The sequence below is a fragment of the Hevea brasiliensis genome, chromosome 15 (assembly GCF_030052815.1).
Source record: "Hevea brasiliensis isolate MT/VB/25A 57/8 chromosome 15, ASM3005281v1, whole genome shotgun sequence".
Taxonomy (NCBI): Eukaryota; Viridiplantae; Streptophyta; class Magnoliopsida; order Malpighiales; family Euphorbiaceae; genus Hevea; species Hevea brasiliensis.
The window spans coordinates 57,304,153-57,323,312 of NC_079507.1; the positions used below are offsets into that span (position 1 = coordinate 57,304,153).

The window sequence follows — 19,160 nt, forward strand, 5'->3', positions numbered from 1 at the left end:
TCAAAATGTTCAAATAATTTATTAATATCCTACTTACTAATATATGCTTCTGTGTTGTCTTGCATCAGTTTGCATTAGTATGAACAACAATAATGCCACAGTTGAAATGTTAACTACTACAAATTTTAAGCAATGGAAAGAAGAGATTGATTTTGCATTGGCAATGAGAGAAATAGATTTAGCCTTGTGAGAAGATGAACCTGTTAAGCCTACTATTGAGAGTAGTGCTGAACAAAAGGAACCATATGCTAAGTGGAAGAGATCTAATCGTCTGAGTCTCATTGCTATAAAAAGAACTATTACTGATTATCTCAAGAGTGGACTACCAAGTAACGTTAATGCAAAAACTTATCTTGCTATTGTAGAATAAAGATACTTTGTATCTGATAAGGCCAAGGCTGAGACCCTAATGAACTAATTAACCAATATGAAATACAATCATGTTGGAAGTGTGAGAGATTGTATCCTTCACATGGTTCATATCCAAACCAAACTTAAGGGTCTTAAACTTGAGATTTCTGATGATTTTATTATCCACCTTGCTCTTAATACCTTGCCTTCTAATTTTAGTATAACACCCAAAATCAGACTTAGAGTGTTAGTGACCTTATATCTAAATGTGATGTTGAGGAAAAGAAACTTGAGAGTGAGAGGAAACTTAAGAGTGAGACTGCCTTGTTTATTTCCCAATCTAAACCTCACCCCAGAAAGGATAAATCTATGATTAGACCTAATCATCATGCTCCTAAGAAATATCAAAAATTCAAAAGGCATGGGTATGGTCAGGCTAAAATGGTGGATTGTAATAATGTTGCCTAGAAGAGTGGTTTGAAATGTTTCTTTTGTAAAAAGAATGGTCATAAGAGGAGCGAGTGTCATGAGTTTATAGTTTGGCTAAGGAATAGAAACAAGGGAGAAGGTAAATCCTTAGCTTTTGTTTGCTTTGAATCTAATTTGGTTGATGTGCCACCAAATTCCTGGTAGCTTGATAATGGTGCAACTGTTCATGTTGCCATTACCTTGCAGGGATTCATAAGCAAACGGAAAGCCAAGGGAGCATGAAGCCAAGCATAGAGCTGGAAATCACATGGAAGTAAATGTTGAGCTAGTAGGAGTAGTTAGTTTGATATTAGAATCTGGTTTTGAGCTCATTTTAGAGGATACTTTATATGTTCCAACTTTTAAGAGAAATTTAATTTCTATTTCTGCTTTAGATAAGATTGGATATTTTAATAATTTTGGTGATAGAAAGACTGATATGTTTTTTGGTTCTAAATTGATTGGTTGTTGTGTTTTATTTGATAAATTATATAGACTATGTTTGGCTTCAGATTATGAAAATGGAATTCATTGTGAGGCAAATATAGTATCTAAGAGACCTTTGGCCAAAGAGAAATCTTATTCATTATGGCATAAGCGTTTAGGTCATATATCTAAGGAAAAGATAGAGAGATTAATAAAAGACAATATTCTTCCTTGTTTAGATTTTGGAGACTTAGACACCTGTGTGGATTGCATTAGGGGTAAATTGACCAAAATTAAAAAGAAAGGTGCTAATAGGAGTTTGGATCTTTTAGAGATCATTCAAACTGATATTAGTGGACCTTATTCACCTACTATTTGTGGCAACAAATATTTTATCACATTTATTGATGATTTTTTCCGATATGGTTATTTGTTTCTAATTAAAGAAAAATTAGATGCACGTGAGAAATTTAAAGTTTTTAAAACTGAGGTTGAAAAGCAGTTAGGAAAAGTCATCAAAATTGTGAGGTCTAACCATGGGGGAGAATATTATGGCAAACATGATGAGACTGGGTAACATATGGGACCATTTGCCAAATATTTGCAAGAGTGTGGAATAGTTGCTCAGTACACCATGCCTGGTAGTCCTAAACAAAATGGGGTGTTTGAGAGGCATAATCATACTATCAAAGATATGATGAGGAGCATGATGAGTAGTAATTTGCTTGAATTCCTTTGAGGTGAAGCCATTAAAACTGCCTTGTATATCCTAAATCGTGTTCCTAGCAAATTTGTTCCCAAAACACCTTTAGAGTTGTGAATGGGTAGGAAACCGAGTGTGAATCAATTTCATGCTTGGGTTTGTCCAGCTAATTTTAGAATTTATAATCCTAATGAGAAAAAGATAAACCCTAGAACTACCCGTTGTTTCTTTGTAGGATACCCAGATCATTCTAAAGGATACAAGTTCTATTATCCTACCCATGGCACAAGAATAGTAGAATTTATGACAGCAAAATTCTTAGAGTTTGATGTTACTGATATTGATTATTCCCCACAACCGGTTGAGAATGTGCAAAATAAAATAGTTTCTCTTCCTTTGCCTATTTTGCAAGAAAAGATAGTAAAGGTACCTGTTGAGAGGGAAGGTGATATACAAGAGATAATTGAAGAGCCACCTGTTAGAATGTCTTCTAGGGAAAGAAGGTCTGCTATTTCTGATGATTATGTTGTGTATCTTGGTGAGAGTATTATGATATAGGTCATGTTGTTGATCCAGTAACATTTGAAAAGGCTGTCAATGGCACTCATTCACATTTATGGGTTAATGCTATGAAAGATGAAATGGCATCCATGGCTCATAATAGAGTTTGGGAATTAGTAGAGCTTCCATCTGGTTATAAGCCTATAGGGTGTAAATGGGTGTTTAAAACTAAGAAGGACTCTAAGGGAAAAATTGAGAGGTTTAAGGTAAGATTAGTTGCGAAGGGTTTTACTCAACGTGAGGGTGTTGATCATAATGAGACTTTCTCACCAATTTCCACTAAAGATTCATTCAGGATTATTACGGCTTTAGTGGCTCATTTTGAGTTAGAGCTTCACCAAATGGATGTGAAAACTGCATTATTAAATGAAGATCTTGATGCAAATGTGTTTATGGTGCAACCTGAAGGTTTTTAGGAGAGTGGTAAGGAACATTTGGTGTGCAGATTGAAAAAATCCACTTATGGGCTTAAGCAAGTTTCACGCCAATGGTATCTCAAATTTGATGAAGTAGTCACTTGATTTTATTGAGAATAAGATTGATCATTACATTTATCTAAAAGTTAGTCGAAGTAAATTTATATTTCTTGTTCTTTATATTGATGATATTTTATTGGCTAATAGTGATATGGCACTACTTTGTGAGACTAAACAATTGCTCTCTAAGACCTTTGACATGAAAGATCTTGGGAAGGCATCTTTTATCTTGGGTATTGAGATTCATCATGATCGATCTTGTCATATGTTGGGACTTTCTCAAAGTGCCTACATTGATCGTGTGCTTAGTAGATTTAATATGCAACATTTTAAAGGTGGTGATGTTCATATTATAAAAGGGGACAAATTTAGTAAGGAACAGTGTCCTAAAGTTAACTTTGAGAAAGATTCCATGATTGATGTACCTTATGCTAGTGTTGTTGGTAGCTTGATGTATGCTCAAGTGTATACAAGACCTGATATTGCATATATTGTTGGTGTTCTTGATCATTATTTGTCTAACCCTGGGGCAATGCATTAGGTTACTGTTAAGAAAGTTTTAAGGTACTTGCAAAGGACAAAAGAATATATGTTGGTTTATAGACAAGTTGATCAACTTGAGATAGTTGGATATTCAGACTCAGATTTTGCGGTTGTCATGGTGATTTGAAATCTACATTGGGGTATGTGTTCATGCTTGCTGGTGGAGCTATTTCATGGAAAAGTGTTAAACAAACACTAATTGCTTCTTCTACTATGCAAGCTGAATTTGTTGCTTGTTATGGAGCTACAACACAGACAGTGTGGCTTAAAAATTTTGTTTTTGGGCTTATTGTGGTGGAGTCCATTTCTAAACCACTTCCAATTTATTGTGATAACAGTGCTGTTGTGTTCTTTTCAAATAATAATAAAAGTAATAGTGATTCTAAATATTTGGAGATCAAATATCTCACTGTTAGAGATTTAGTGAAGAAACGGGATATAGAGATAATGCATATTGATACTGAGTTAATGCTTGCTAATCCACTAACCAAGGGTGATACGGTGTGTCCGCAAGTGCACGGGTCACAGTAGTATAGTTTTAAAATGATATCGATCCCACAGGGAATTGTGCTTAAATTGGAAATAAAAGTATAAGCAAATTAGAATGACAAAAATTAAAAGATATTAAAAATAAAATCTAAAAATTAAAATTAAGACAAAAATTAAAGATGTAAAATGAAATTTGGAATTAAAATTGGTATTTAAGGAATTAATGCTAAATCAAACAATTAACTAAAATTAATTAGACTAGATTACCAAAAATTAATTTGAAATTTCTATTTATGAAATTAAGAAGAATTAAATCTAAAAAAATAAAGTAATTCTAGATATTGGATTTAAATTGAAATTGCTATTTATGAGGTTTGGAGAATTTATATCTAACTTCAATGAAAAATAAATTGATTCTAGAGATTGGATTTTCAATATTGTTTGCATGTGATTTTTCCCTAATTTAGCCAAACACATGAGAATTGCAATTTTGAGGGAAATCAATTCTTAAATTTTTGAAACCTTTTTCAAGCATCTCAAAATTGGTTTTCATTAAATCAAACCCTGTTTTCACGGTATTTCAAATCTAACAAAACCCAATTAATGCTCTAATTGATTTTTGGAAAGTTCCCCTTAATCTTCTTAGCTTATTTCTAACACCAAGAAAATAAAGTTTATTGCAAGATTATCCATCCCCAATATTCACTTTTCAGTCCATCTATTAAGGATTAAAACTTAACTTAATGAGGGCCCATTCATCAAGCAAGGAAATAAGCACACAAGCAATAAATCAAAATATAACAATATTCATTTAAATGGCTAAATCAGTTCAAAACCACAAAACAAATCAATATTTACAAACCCATCTCTAGAATCTCAATAAACTACTCACAAATCATTGTTTAAAGACAAACCCAAATGAAGAAATGAAGAAATAATGGAAATGTAAGCTAAAAGGGGTAGAAAAACCCAGCAAATTTGCAGCAGATTCTGCTGCACAAAAGTGCAGAAAACGTGATCTGCAGCTGCTGGAAAAAGATGCAGAAGATGCTCCTCCCTTTCCCTCTTTCTATCTTTCTAAAAATGCCTCCCTTGCTCTCTATGGAAAGAAAGTGATAAAGGGCACTTTATATAGGCAAGGGGACTGTTCTAGAATGGGTAAAAGGGGGAAGGATCCAGAGAAAGTGAGGTAAAAAGGCTGGAGTAACGGAAATGCCACGTCAAAAATTTTCCAGTAAAAACGACATAAGCCGAGTCAGTTGTGTCGCGGGTTGTGTCGCTCTCGGCGTGAATATCTGACGATCGACACAACCTGCGACATGAGCTAATTCGGTTGTGCTGCAGGTTGTGTCGCTCTCGGCCATTTTTTTCTCAACTTCAAAATTTTTGCAATTCGATTTTAATCTCCTCCAAATGGCTACTCTGATCAAAATACATCAAATTTCTCCAGATTTAACCTACAAAACAAATAAATTCCAAAAATTAAACTAAGAAATGTGAAAATTGTAAAATTGACTAAATATATACTAATATCTAAAATAATAGCTATGAATAAGGGTAAATTATGTGCAAAAATTACTCCTAAATGATGATCTAAAATGCATGCATCAAATTCCCCCATACTCAAACTCTTGCTTGTCCTCAAGCAAAATTTCATTAAAACTCATTTGGAAGGGAATAGAATCAGTCTTTGAAAACTCAAAATTCACTAATCCAAACTACCAACTTACCTCTAGCCACCAACATTCCAAATTCCCACCAAAGAAAAGCACAAAGAATGAAGCAAGCACTCTCAACTATTACAGAATAGCTAAGAATTAACCAATCAACCCAAGCAACAAATACCAACCAGCTACAAGAGTCAATTGTGCCAAAACAAACCTAAATGAAATAGATAGCCAATGTGTCTCAAATAGATGGTGAGTAATGTATGAAAGATTATATTGCCAAACCCATATGCAAGCATAAAAGATCTAACTCTACTAATGTAACAAGCATTTTTCAAAGAATCATTAGGTCTTTTTAAGGGTTGTAATGGGGTCAAATAGGGTAAGATTGTGGTTAACAAAGAAAGGGAATAAGGTAAACAAAATATGAGAATAATATTAACCATGAAACTCAAAGTGCATCCATTTTTTTTTTTTTTTTAATACTAATTTTTTTTATCAAGAGGAAAGAAATTCACAATGAATCTTAAGTGCTAACACAATAAAGGGACTACTTTTATAATATATATTTTTTTATTTTGTATGTGTCCCTATTTCACGTCACACCCAAAATTACCTTTGGGATATTTTTGTGACTATTTATTTATTTATTTATTTTTTATCAACTTTTCACAATTACTCTAGCACTTTTCAAGATGTTTCAATCCTCCAAGTTTTTTTTTTTTTTTTTTTTATATTATCATTTTTTTATGCACTTAATTGCTAAAATACTATTCTCATAGATAGGTGGTAGTGTTTAGGTTTAACGGCTAGGTAAATGATTTGGGTTCCAAAGAAATTAGGGAATTAAGGTTCAAGGGGGTTTGCAAGGGTTAAAATGAGATTAAGGTAGGTTAAGGCTAAATGTGAGGTTTAAAATATGAAGAAATGCCTAAATCATATTCTTATCAAATGCAAGTTAAAAATTTCGCTTTGAAAGATCTAAGATGCTTGTTCTAGGAATGGTGAGACGACAATGACCATTTTCTTTCTTAAAGGCTTATCCAGACACTCAAAACTCAAAATAACTAATCAGAATCTGCATACCTAGATGAATGTATTAATTTTCAGCTATTAAGTAAGAGAAAGAATAATGCTTAAGACTTTGTACCAATGAACTTTCATTCCACTAACCATCTAAAGACAAGTTGGATTGCTTGAATAAGTGGCTTATGGAATTCAAAGACTGGTTTAAAAAATTCAAAAATTTTAGATGAATAAATGAAATGCATGAGTGTATAGTCAACCTATATGCAACTAAGTATGCATAACTAAGTATATGAAGCTATATGCAGTGTATATACGTGAATATGTACAAGTATGAGTGTGTCGCTAAATGAAAAAGGAAAAAGTAATTTTTGCAAAAAAATTTACCCTCTCCCCCATACTTAGAATGAACATTGTCCTCAATGTTAGAAGTTTGCAAGGAATGGGATAATTTGGCTATATGTGCATAAAGAATTATTACCCTGTTGCATAAGCGATAGCACAACTTGTGTTGAAAATGACACAAGCTGAGATAAGAAGTGTTACCTCATTGAAGTGCAGCCAATTTAATTAAATAAAATTTGGACAGCTGCTGCACTCATTACAAAAGAAACAGTGCAATGGAATCCATTAAATCAATTAAACTCAAAAAGTTGAAATAGGAAGTTAAGCGCAAAAATATAGCCATCAAGTGTAAATCCAAAATAGCAAATCAAAGCAAGTGAGCAATTGTACTAAAGATATAAAAGAAAAATGTACGTTATGAGGAACTAAAAAAAAACTGAATAAGTAAATGGTTAAAAATAAAAACAACACAAGCAAAATATTAACAAGTTCAAAATACTAATTAACGAAATTAAAGACATGAAATGTAAATGGAGAATAAAAGCTGGTCAGTCGGGTATGAGAAGTCCTTTGCCCTTGCCATGTTGTGACGGTGGTGGTGCTTGTGGTGGCTGCTGTGGAGAGAGAATGTTCAAAATCAGTGCTTGGTTTGTTTCGATCTTCTCCAGCTTAGCTCGCACGACTTTCAATTCATCTTGCATTTCAGCACTTCGATCCAAATATATGTCAGCTAAATCTCGTAGTGTCTGAAAATTGACCTCTGTAATTTGCCGAAAAGAATAGATCTCATCACTGAGATTCTCCATGAATGTCAAAAGAGTTGCTATGGATGGTCCAGAAGCTGTTGATGAAGCAGGTTGAGCTGGTGGAGCTCGGCGTGAAGGTTGTGTGGGAGGTCGCACAAATGGTCGCCAGTTCTGAGGAGGAACTAATGGCAGTGGGAGAACCAGGTGGTTTGTCTGTTAGTGCAGGAATCTCATACTGCTTGGTAGCTTCATTTTTGATACAAAATTTTTGGTTGGCAAGATGAGGTCCATCCAAAAATAACAAACCAGTAGGAAGAGCAGGACACTTGTGCATTTGAGGATTAAACCCAAAATAATGTGCAATAGGTGTGACCAAGCCTCCAAAGACAATACTACCAGTACCCCTAGTGGTCTGGCGAATCACATGGCGGCAGAAATAATAACTGTGGAAGCCTTTACGCGCTTTTTGCACACCACAAAAAGAAGAGATCATATTGTGACATTGTGCCAACACTGGATCCTCTGCCTAAAACTGTATTTGCAATTAGGCGCTGAAGCAATCTCAAGGCATGATTCTCAATCTTGGAGGCCTTACTGTGTCCTGGTTTGAAAGTACCTGCTGAAGGGGCAATGCGCTTCCAAAATTCATACGCATTATAGTCCCATTGGTTAGTAGGTATTTTGAACAGACCATCAGGTGGAAAGCCAAATATATGGTGAAAATTATCCATAGACAGCACCCTATCTTGACCAAGGCATCTAAAATGGATCGTCAAGTCATTGTCCAAAGCAATTTTATGCTCATTAGTGGACAGGGAGGCCAGAAATTCCTGCACTAAAATGGGGTAGACCAGTTCCTGTTTATGTGCAAATCGCACCCAACCTAAAGCATCTAACAGAGACTGCATTTCATCATAAATCTTCAAGGTTTTAAGTGTAGACACATCCAAATACCTTGTTTGAATCATTTGTCGGGCTGCAACCCTTGCCTTATTTTTCTTCATTTCGGCAGTAGGTAGTGTCCAATGTGTAGCAGTAGGCAAAGAGGAAGGGAATGCAAGGTTACCTCTAGATACCGGCGTTTGACCGCAGATTTGAATGCCACGCTGCTCACAGCGCGCGCATTGGAGGCGGGCTTGGGGTTATTGCGGGCTGGTTCGGGTTGTTTCCGCTTGACGCCGGCCATCGATTTGTTATGTTTGATACTTTTAGACTTTTTCTTTTTGAGTGTTGCGATCGGAGCATTAGCGAATGGGCCGCGATGGGTCGGCGTGCATGGGTGGGGTGGTTTGGGGGTTGTTGTGTGGGGAGTGGGGAGGCGAGTTTTCGAATGATAATGGAGAGTCGGTCATGGCGAAATGGAGGGTCGTGATCGGGGAAAGAGAAATATGGGAAGAGTTGCGGCCGGTGAAGGTGACGGGAAAAATGGAGGTTACGGCAGGGAGGGTTGTGTCGGGGGCGATGTCGAGAGGAAGATGAAGGTAATGGGCTATCGGGTTAGGGTCTTTAGGTTTGGGTTGTGGGCTTGGGTATAGGCTTTTGGGTTTGCTGCTGGTTTTTAGGTTTAATTTTGGGCTTGGTGGGGTACGGTTTTTAGGGCTTTGGGTTTGTCGCCCATTCCTGAAGAGAGTTTTTATTCCAAAAGGGTGCCCAATGAACACAAGCGACACAAGCAAAACCGGTTATGTAATCACGCCCAATTTGACCAAATTTCATAGCACCTAAAAAAAATTGAAACAAATTAGATTTCAAATGATTAAACCTTCATAACATGAATTCTAATTGTTCAACCTGTTATGTTCATTAAATACTTACACAAAATAATTTTTCAAAGCACCAATTCACACACCCATTTTCAAATAATTTCCTTGTTAAACCAAGATGTTAAAATTTGGAAAAATTTTCTCTTAAAAGTAACCAAAGGGGCAATGAATCCAGCAATATGAACCAGCAAATATTCAACAAAATAGAGATTATAAGTGAACAAATTAAAAACCTAAAATTTAAAGCTAAAATTTAAAGCTAAATAAAATTTTTATTGCTCATTTGCTTGCAATGCATTGCATCCCATCTGCACAAGGAAATTAGAACAATGTTAAATTCTGAATACGGAGTATATAAAAAAAAAAAAAACTTAAAACAAATGAAAGAAAAATTGGGAGTTATGCACAAAAATGCTAAGTTTAGGTCTTTAGCTTGACCATACTTACTCAAAATTTCATGGAGAATGAGAAAGATAGCAAGTTGCTATTTTCTCAATTGGCTCACCAGCTAAATAATGCCTCAACCTTTGTCCATTTACCTTGAAATTACCAGATTTTTCACCAAAAATTTCCACAGCACCATGAGGTAAAACTTTCACAATTTTAAATGGGCCGGACCACCTTGATTTTAATTTTCCTGGAAAAAATTTCAACCTTGAATTGAATAAGAGAACCAAATCTCCTTCTTTAAAGTCCTTTTTCTTGATATGCTTATCATGCCATTTTTTAGTTCTTTCTTTATAGATCCTAGCATTTTCATAAGCATCAAGTCTCAATTCTTCTAACTCATCAAGTTGCAAAAGTCTTTTGTGTCCAGCAGCTTGTAAATCAAAATTGATTGCTCTTATGGCCCAATAAGCTTTATGTTCTAACTCTACGGGCAAATGGCATGATTTCCCAAAAACTAACCTATAAGGTGTAGTTCCTATGGGGGTTTTAAATGCTGTTCTATATGCCCAAAGAGTGTCATCTAATTTAAGGGACCAATCTTTTCTGGACTTATTGACAGTTTTCTCCAAGATTTGCTTGATTTCTCTATTTGTGATTTCTACTTGGCCATTTGTTTGAGGGTGATATGGTGTGGCAATCCTATGCTTTACCCCATATTTTCTCATCAATTTTTCAAATTGGTGGTTGCAAAAATGGCTACCACCATCACTGATTATGGCACGTGGGGCACCAAACTAGTCAAAACAAATTTTTTCAGAAATTTCACCACAACTTTTGCATCATTGGTAGGTGTAGCAATAGCTTCTACCCATTTAGATACATAGTCTACCCCTACCAAGATATATTTATTCCCATAAGAAGATGGAAATGGCCCCATGAAATCAATTCCCCACACATCAAATAATTCAACTTCTAATATGGATTGTTGGGGCATCTCATCTCTTTTGGAAATGTTGCCTACCCTTTGGCACCTATCACACTTGCTTACAAAATTTCTCACATGTTTAAACATATTAGGCCAATAGAAACCTGATGTCAAGACTTTTTCAACAGTTTTTGAGACACTAAAATGACCACCATATTCAGAGGAATGACAATGGTAAATAACATCATGAATTTCTTCCTCTGGTATACATCTCCTAATTATTCCATCATTACATCTTCTAAACAAAAGAGGTTCTTCCCAAGAATAAAATTTAACATCATGCAAGAATCTTTTCTTTTGCTGCCAAGACAAATCAGGTGGCAAGACACCACAAGACAAGAAATTCACAATATCAGCAAACCATGGAAGTGCAGAATTCAACATATACAACTGCTCATTCATGAAAAATTCATCAATTGGCACAATTTCATCATCTTTATTTTCAGTTTTCATCCTAGAAAGGTGATCAGCCACCACATTCTCAACACCCTTTTTATCTCTTATTTCCAAATCAAATTCTTGAAGTAACAATATCCATCTAATCAACCTAGATTTAGCTTCTTTCTTGCTCATTAAATACTTTATTGCTGCATGATCAGTGAAAACTATTACCTTTGAGTTGACCAAATAAGAACGGAATTTATTGAGTGCAAATACTACCGCAAGGAACTCCTTTTCAGTTGTGGCATAATTAACTTGAGCTTCATCAAGGGTTCGGCTTGCATAGTAAATGGCATAAGGTTTCCTATCTTTCCGCTGGCCAAGGACAGCTCCAACAGCAAACTCACTTGCATCACACATGATTTCAAATGGCAAAATCCAATCTGGGGGTTGCATGATAGGAGCTGTTGTTAAGGCCGTCTTTAACCTGCAAAAAGCAACCATACAATCTTGATTAAAATCAAATTTAACATCATGATTCAAAAGATTTGTTAAGGGTTTAGCAAGTTTAGAAAAATCCTGAATAAATCGCCGATAAAACCCGGCATGTCCAAGGAAACTTCGGACTCCTTTGACAGTGGTTGGAGGGGGCATTTTTTCAATAATTTCTATTTTAGCTCTATCCACTTCAATTCCCCTATTTGAGATTAAATGCCCTAAAACGATTCCCTCTTGGACCATAAAGTGGCATTTCTCCCAATTCAACACCAGATCATTATCAGCACATCTCTGCAAAATTTTAGACAAATTAGTCAAGCATGAATCAAAATTAGTTCCATATACTAAAAAGTCATCCATGAAGACCTCCATAATTTCTTCAATAAAATCAGAAAAAATGGCCATCATGCACCTTTGAAATGTGCCAGGCGAATTACACAATCCGAATGGCATCCTTCGATAGGCAAAGGTGCCATAGGGACAGGTAAAGGTAGTTTTCTCTTGGTCATCAGGATGTATTAGAATTTGAAAGAAACCAGAATATCCATCTAAGTAACAAAAGAATGAATGCTTGGCTAATCTCTCTAACATTTGATCCATAAAAGGAAGGGGAAAATGGTCTTTTCTTGTGGCATTGTTCAACTTCCTATAGTCTATGCACATTCTCCAACTCGTAATGATTCTAGTGGGTATCAATTCATTATTCTCATTTTTAACAACTGTCACCCCACCTTTCTTTGGTACAACATGCACAGGACTAACCCACTCACTGTCAGAAATGGGGTAAATAATTCCAGCAGCTAGTAATTTTAGGATTTCCTTTTTCACAACATCCTTCATTGTAGGATTCAATCTTCTTTGGTGTTCAATGGAAGGTTTACTATTTGGCTCAAGAAAAATCCTATGCATACAAACTGTTGGACTAATTCCCTTTATATCATCAATTGCATAACCCAAAACTCTCCTATATTTTCTCAAAACTCTCAACAATTTGTCAATCTCAATATCAGTCAAACATGCATTAATTATAACAGGATATGTTTCATTTGGTCCAAGAAAAGCATACCTGAGGTTGGAAGGAAGAGGTTTAAGATCTACCTTTGGGGCATCCTCTACCTTTAATGATGGTGGTTTGATCTCCAAATTTTGCACTCCTTCAAGTTGAAAAATTGTGGCTTGGGATGTGGTGGAGAGCTTTCCAAGTATTGCGCAAAAATAGCCATGTTGTGATTATCATCATCAATGCTCCCACCATGGACTAAGCAATTTTCAAGTGGGTCTTGTGGATAGCTTTTTCTGAAATGCTCTTGAACAATCTCTTCAATAATGTCTACCCGCAAACAAGACTCAACTTCTTCATGTTTCCTTTTCATGGCAGGATTGATGTTGAATATCATTTGATCATCTCCCACTCTAAGTGTCAATTGCTCACCCTTTACATCAATTAATGCACCAGCTGTTGCCAAGAAGGGTCTTCCCAATAAGATAGGAACTTTTGTGTCTTCTTCCATATCTAAAATGACAAAGTCCACCGGAATGTAGAATTTCCCAACCTTGATAGGCACATTTTCAAGAATGCCTTCTGGATACTTAATTGAACGGTCAGCTAATGAAAGATACATGTTTGTGGGCTTCAATTCTCCCATATTCAACTTCTCATATATTGAAAGAGGCATTAGGCTGACGCTAGCTCCAAGGTCACATAAAGCATTGCCACACAATTATCACCAATATGACAAGGGATGGAAAACACACCCGGATCTTTGAGTTTGGGAGGTAACTTCTTCTGGATTATAGCACTGCATTGCTCTCCCAAGTTGATGGTGTCATAATCTTCTAGTCTTCTCTTGTTGGAAAGAATCTCCTTCAAAAACTTGGCATAACTTGGCATTTGGGATAGTGCCTCAGTGAATGGCACATTGATATACAATTTCTTTAGCACTTCAAGGAACTTGCCAAATTGTTTGTCTAGTTTATGCTTGATGAATCTTTGAGGGTAGGGAAGGGTGGGTTTGTAAGGTTCAGGTGGGATGTATGGTTTCTCTCCCTCATCTTGCTCACTTTTGCTTTCTTCTTCTTTTTCATTTTTCTTGCTCTCAACTGAATTTTCTTCTTTTGTGCTCTCTTTTTCTTCTCTCTTGTTTTCACTCTCTTGACCAACTTTTTTACCACTTCTCAAGGTTACAAACTTACATTGTTCATGAGGGTTTTGTGGTTGGCTAGGTAGTTTCCCATAGGAATTGCTTCCTGATGAGCTTGCTTGTTGCGCCAATTGAGTCTCCAACATGCGGTTGTGGACTTGTAATTGATCCATGGTTTGTCTCATGTGTTGCATTTCTTCCTCCAATTTGTTATTCATCTTGCTTTGTTCAGCAAAAAATTTCTCCATCATGCTCTCCAAGGTTGGCTTCGGTTCATGAGGTGGAAGGGATTGTTGTGCTCTTGCTTGATATCCAGGTGGTGGTTGTCTTGTGGGCTGAAATTGAGGCTGAAATTGAGGCTTGTTCTGCTGCATAAACTGCTGGTTATGAGCATAATTTGAGCTTTGGCCTTGTTGAGCAAAAGTTGCTTGTGGTCTCCATGTTGAGTTGTTCATATTAGAATAAGAATTTCCCATAGGTTTTTGTTGATAACCTCCTGCATAAGCAGCTTGCTCTTGCAAATAATCATCACCATAAGAAGAATAATCAACTCCACAACTTTGAGTTCCATTTGTGAAGGCAACTTGTTGCATAGTTGTAGGAGTTGAGGTTGTTGCCTTTGTGCAAAAATCACTAAGAAGCTGAGTCAACTGATCAAATTTTGCATTCATGTAGTTAACTGAGTCAAGTTCATAGATCCCAGCTTTCTTTGGCTCAAGTGCTCTAGGATTTCCCCATAAATGGGTATTATGAGCAATCTTCTCTAATAGATCATAGCATTCTTCACTTGTCATTCTCATGAAATCTCCTCCTGCTTGTGAATCAATTGTGTTTCTTATGGCTGGAGTAACTCTGGTGTAGAAAGTCTGAACACTCCTCCATTTGGGTATTTCATGATGAGGACATTGCCTTTCAAGCTCCTTAAATCTCATCCAAGATTCATACAAAGTTTCATCATCTCTTGGTTTAAAAGCTACCATCAAATTCCTCAAATGAGTGGTCTTCCCAGGTGGGAAAAATTGAGATAGAAAAGCTTGAGATAGCTGCTCCCAAGTAGCTATAATAGCTTGTGGAAGTGAGTCATACCACTCCAATGCTGAATCCCGAAGAGAAAATGGAAATAATGTGAGCCGAATAACTTCATCAGAAACTCCAGGTTGTCTTTGTGTACCACATATCATTAAAAATTTCTTCAAATGAGAATGAGGATTTTCAAGTGGACTACCTCCAAATTGTGAATTCTGAACCATTTGAATGAGACCAGTTTTTAACTCAAATTGATTAGCTCCAATAATAGGTCTGTTATCTCTCACATCAGTACATCTAGGAAAAGCATAGTCTAACATGGATCTTCTTTGAGGATCATTTTGATTAACCACAGCATTTTGCCCGTTTTGCTCGTTTCCTCCATTATCTCCACCAATAGCTCTATTTTGATTCTCCATATTTTCTATTGTCTCCTCTTGCTCAAATATTTGTTGTTCTTCTTTTTCTGCTTCTTTTCTTTTCTTGTATTCCTTTTTGTTGGCTCGACAGAATTTTTCAATTTCTGGGTTGAACAATAATTCGGTGTCACTTGTGCTTTTCGATCGTCTCATAAACAAGAAAAGTACCTGAAAAACACAAGAAACAATAGTAAAAATAAAAGAAAATAAAAATTCTAATTAGTTTAAAACAATTAAAATCCAACTTAAAACAAACAATTCCCCGGCAACGGCGCCAAAAACTTGATACGGTGTGTCCGCAAGTGCACGGGTCACAGTAGTATAGTTTTAAAATGATATCGATCCCACAGGGAATTGTGCTTAAATTGGAAATAAAAGTATAAGCAAATTAGAATGACAAAAATTAAAAGATATTAAAAATAAAATCTAAAAATTAAAATTAAGACAAAAATTAAAGATGTAAAATGAAATTTGGAATTAAAATTGGTATTTAAGGAATTAATGCTAAATCAAACAATTAACTAAAATTAATTAGACTAGATTACCAAAAATTAATTTGAAATTTCTATTTATGAAATTAAGAAGAATTAAATCTAAAAAAATAAAGTAATTCTAGATATTGGATTTAAATTGAAATTGCTATTTATGAGGTTTGGAGAATTTATATCTAACTTCAATGAAAAATAAATTGATTCTAGAGATTGGATTTTCAATATTGTTTGCATGTGATTTTTCCCTAATTTAGCCAAACACATGAGAATTGCAATTTTGAGGGAAATCAATTCTTAAATTTTTGAAACCTTTTTCAAGCATCTCAAAATTGGTTTTCATTAAATCAAACCCTGTTTTCACGGTATTTCAAATCTAACAAAAACCCAATTAATGCTCTAATTGATTTTTGGAAAGTTCCCCTTAATCTTCTTAGCTTATTTCTAACACCAAGAAAATAAAGTTTATTGCAAGATTATCCATCCCCAATATTCACTTTTCAGTCCATCTATTAAGGATTAAAACTTAACTTAATGAGGGCCCATTCATCAAGCAAGGAAATAAGCACACAAGCAATAAATCAAAATATAACAATATTCATTTAAATGGCTAAATCAGTTCAAAACCACAAAACAAATCAATATTTACAAACCCATCTCTAGAATCTCAATAAACTACTCACAAATCATTGTTTAAAGACAAACCCAAATGAAGAAATGAAGAAATAATGGAAATGTAAGCTAAAAGGGGTAGAAAAACCCAGCAAATTTGCAGCAGATTCTGCTGCACAAAAGTGCAGAAAACGTGATCTGCATTCTTTGGAAAAGATGCAGAAGATGCTCCTCCCTTTCCTCTTTCTATCTTTCTAAAATGCCTCCCTTGCTCTCTATGGAAAGAAAGTGATAAAGGGCACTTTATATAGGCAAGGGACTGTTCTAGAATGGGTAAAGGGGAAGGATCCAGAAAGTGAGGTAAAAGTCCGAGTAACGAAATGCCACGTCAAAAATTTTCCAGTAAAAACGACATAAGCCGAGTCAGTTGTGTCGCGGGTTGTGTCGCTCTCGGCGTGAATATCTGACGATCGACACAACCTGCGACATGAGCTAATTCGGTTGTGCTGCAGGTTGTGTCGCTCTCGGCCATTTTTTTTTTTTTTTTTTTTTTTTCAACTTCAAAATTTTTGCAATTCGATTTTAATCTCCTCCAAATGGCTACTCTGATCAAAATACATCAAATTTCTCCAAATTTAACCTACAAAACAAATAAATTCCAAAAATTAAACTAAGAAATGTGAAAATTGTAAAATTGACTAAATATATACTAATATCTAAAATAATAGCTATGAATAAGGGTAAATTATGTGCAAAAATTACTCCTAAATGATGATCTAAAATGCATGCATCAAAGGGTCCTAGACCCATAGTGTTTAAGGGTCATGTTACTAATATGGGTGTTGTGGAGTCTTTTGATGTTTTTGGTTAGTGGGAGCTTGGTTTTGTAATCAACTCTTTTGAGACATTATTTTGTCCTTATAATCAATATTTGTTTGGGATGGAAATATGTGATTATTTGATGATCATCATTTGTCATATTATATTTGATTATATTTGCTCATTTTTGAGACATTATTTTATCCTTATAATCAATATTTGTTTGGGATGGAAATATGTGATTATTTGATTATCATCATTTGTGATATTATATTTGATCATATTTGCTCATTAATTAATAGTATGTCATGAGATATATGTTAAATTCTTAAGACATATGTGGTTTAGTCTTAAATATTATTTATAGCCGCTATGCACGTTTCCATTGGTGTTTTTGGAAATAAATGGCTTATTGTGGATTTCTCTTGCTTATTCCTAAGTATTTGTGTTAAAAGAGAAATTAATGGGGACCAACAATGAAATAGCAAATTGATCACATTTGAGTGTTATTTTCTTGTTACACTATCATACTGTAATCTATGCCGATTAAGTCATTTATATTTGTAACCATGGATTGGTCGTATGTCAATAAAGGGGATAAGTATTGTCATGATTCAATATAGTTGGTTTAATATAGATGAGATTTATAGAGGTGTTATTTCTTAATCTGTATGTTTTCAAAATTAGTGGCCACATTTGTGTCTTAGTATTTGGTCTGAGAGTCATTTTTAAATTGTTAAAAAAAGCCACAATTAAAATTGCCTAAGTGGGAGGATGTAAGAATTTATGATATAGGCTACTATTAATTATGGGTTATTTTAGTTTGTGAAAATAGACTGAATAAATACAGTTTAAGAATATGTGTATAGAGCTCAATTTGTGTTTTTGTGATTACTTATGTAATGGACTTGAACACTTCTGTTGAACCAGTATGGTAAGGTGGTTAAAAATGTAGACCTAATCCTGTAAGGACTTGGGATGGGAATGTTTATAGGATTCTCTATAAAATAGGCTAGGTCCCCTCTCCATCCTTAAGAAAAAGAATTGCTTGGCTAGTCCCATTGAAAAGCCACCAACATGAAAAGGCAAAAAAGAGAAAGATCCGGTTTTATCTAACTTATTATTGAAAGGAATTGTATGTATAGGAATACAATGAGTCAAATAACTAACTCTACAACAAATCAAAAATCAAATACACAAATTGTTCTCGTTTATAAATCTGTGGATTGGTATTTAAATTCATGTACTAGATTCCAATCATTAAATTACAGGATTATGCAACTTTTGATAGAAAATAATTGAAAATGGTCATGCATTATTTATATGTGACTATTCATATAAATCGACTGCTGTCAAACATTAATGGTTTGACTGAAATTTCATATAATCTATTCACAATGCAAAAATCTAGGGTTGGTGAAAATTATCTCATACCCTTTTTAAACTTTAATGTTTTCAATTAATGTTGTTTTATTTTTGGAGATAAGGTTTCTATATTTGGTTTAGCTAATAAACTCTGTTTTTTTTTTTAATCAAAAAAGAATTTATTGTGTAGTTTCTAATGTAAGCTTAAAAAAAATTATTACATTTTATCTATCATTTAAAGTTTTTACATAGTTATTAGGAAAACTATTAAATCACTTAAATTATAATAAAATTCTCTATAATTTGATAAAATTATCTTTTATTTCATCAAATTAATAGAAAAAGAGGGTGGTGATAATATAAGTTATAGAAAATTATACAAATAATTATTGTGCTTAGTAGAAATTAAGGTAAAATCGAGAAAAAATAATTAATACACTTAATCTTTTTAAAGTGCTAGATAATTTTGGAC

General features: G+C 34.6%; 1 non-coding gene across 1 annotated transcript; it reads left to right on the forward strand.

The window, feature by feature from the left end:
* Nucleotides 1-14,847: 14,847 nt before the first annotated feature.
* LOC131174252 (small nucleolar RNA R71) lies at nucleotides 14,848-14,954 on the forward strand. Its single transcript, XR_009144500.1, has one exon. It is a non-coding gene; the product is annotated as a small nucleolar RNA R71 (small nucleolar RNA).
* The last annotated feature ends 4,206 nt before the right edge of the window (nucleotides 14,955-19,160 follow it).